The sequence below is a fragment of the Microtus ochrogaster genome, chromosome 26 (genome assembly GCF_000317375.1).
Source record: "Microtus ochrogaster isolate Prairie Vole_2 chromosome 26, MicOch1.0, whole genome shotgun sequence".
NCBI lineage: Eukaryota > Metazoa > Chordata > Mammalia > Rodentia > Cricetidae > Microtus > Microtus ochrogaster.
The window spans coordinates 14,987,231-14,989,506 of NC_022025.1; positions in this window are offsets into that span (position 1 = coordinate 14,987,231).

The following is a 2,276-nucleotide window of genomic DNA, read 5'->3' on the forward strand; positions in this document are numbered from 1 at the left end:
AAAACAAGACCTAGAGTATGAAGTCAAAGGGCCCTTGATTCAGTAGGAACAAATCTAACTTGTCAAGCCGCTACCAAGGTACTAATTACTACTAATGAATAAGACAATTATGTAACTTGACAAATACTGTGTATTATGATTAATAAAGTACCCATTAGTTATATAAGCACTTTCCACTCAAGCAGCTCAAAAATTCTCTAATCCACAATACTTTCCATGATAACTACCAATTATCAAAATAAACAAGATCAGTTCCTCCAGAAAAGCTACAAGGTTTACAATCAAAGTATACCCTCACAATGTCAAAACTATCTAAAAATAAACAAGGAAAAGAAGATGAAGATACAGATGAGGGATGGAGGAAAGAGGGCTGAACATGACAATGGAGTGCTATGATCCTAGCACCTACCCTGCCTACACGAGACCTCCACTCAACCAAAACTCCTATTTGGCCTGCACCTTTAGCTTAAAGTTCCAGAGCCTTAAATTTATTAAGCCTGCTGGTATGATGATAATTATTGAGCTCTAAAACATCAGCTGCTGTTATCTCTCTTCCCAGGTGTGGCACACGCCTTTTGATCCCAGCACTCAGGTCATAAAACAAGAACCTTTACCTCTGAGCTATCTTGCCCAACACCCTTCAGTAAGAGAATAGGATGAATAATAAGATCAGTAAGAAAATCAGTTGATAGACATTTTCTGATAAAGAAGCAAAGTTTATGGTTAAGTTCTGGCTTTTGCTAAATATATATACTTGTTACACAGATTCTCAGGATGGAATTTAAAATGCCAGAACTCATGTATATGGAGCTCAGACTGGCCTATAACTCCATCCTCCACGGAGGTAGGAATATACCCACCCACCACCACCAATCTAGGCTCATGTTTATTTAGAATCCCTCTTTACATATACCTCTCAAGAAAAAGGCAGTAGGAAATCAGTACTTCTCACTATTCCTAACCTTAATTCCTCCCAGTCCTGGGGGTGGGGTGGGGATTAGCCATGAATAAAATCTATAACCCAGAACACTATAAATTTTACAGGCAGCCCTGTTTTCTATGTGGATTAGAACAGCACGTTTGTTTTTCTGACGTCCAAGCCTGGCTTTTTACTCATTACCTGACTGAGATTCTAGTCAGCCATTTTCCTACTAGAAACTATGCAAAAGAAGTCAGTTTCTGTCTTTGCACTATTGAAACCCCCAAAGTATGAAGCATTTAACTAATTATTCATTAACAATAAAAAATGAGGAGTCAAGATATTGGGGTAAAAACCTGAATGATCGGAGAAGCTATACAGAAGCCTCCTTCTGTATACAGTGACCTCCTACCTCTTTCATCCCTCCAGAAGGGCAGAGATCCTCTCTGAGGCCTGCCTTACCTCTTCCTCAGTCCTCCAAATCCACTACGGTTAATTCTGGTCAGTTAGTGGTTAGCTCTGCCCTCTAATTCAAACCAAACTTTGTCAGAATACAACCAAAATATCACACAACAAAAGTGAGGTGAAGATGTAGTTTGGTGGTAGAGCATCTTGCAAGTAAGATGACCTTGGATTTGAGCCTCAGCAGGGCAAAAGAAAAAGGATTTAAGGTATCTTTAATTCTTTTTACTTCATTTGCTCTTCCAACAGTCAAAGTGGGTGCACAGAAACAAAGTAACATTAACAGACCACCTACTAGATAGGTGTGATCAGATACCTAGACACCTACCATGTTACTGTTATTATATAAATCAGAGATTAGTTATTTTCGATGGCCTTTTCTAATTTCAGTTACAGAATGAAAAACAAAAACAAAAAAAATCCAACAAACTAATTTGATGTTTCATGTTTTTCTCTGGAGTGAGCTGTCACCTAAGCACAGTCCTTTCATGAGAAAATTTAATAAAGATAATGCTAACCTTGAAAAACAGTTTATTTTTCTTGATTCAACAACAGTAAAGCTTGTCAGAAATACAGCAGGAGTTTGACATTTGGCATTATATGTAAGAGGATGTATGATAGAGGGTTATAAATGGTTTATAAAGAAAACATTTTAAATGTAAATGGAGAGGTTTATACACTTTGTCTCTGATATTAGTTGCTAAATTCTGGCCTGTAAAACTAAAGAATTAAGACTACTCACTAAACCACCATCGGGTGACCCACCTAGAAAAAAAACAAACAACCTCAAAGTCTCATTACACATTCTTTCTTCAAATTAAAAAACCCTGTCTTGAAAAAAAAAAAAAAAAAAAGACTCTGTGAGTTCGAGACCAGCCTGGTCTACAGAGCTAGT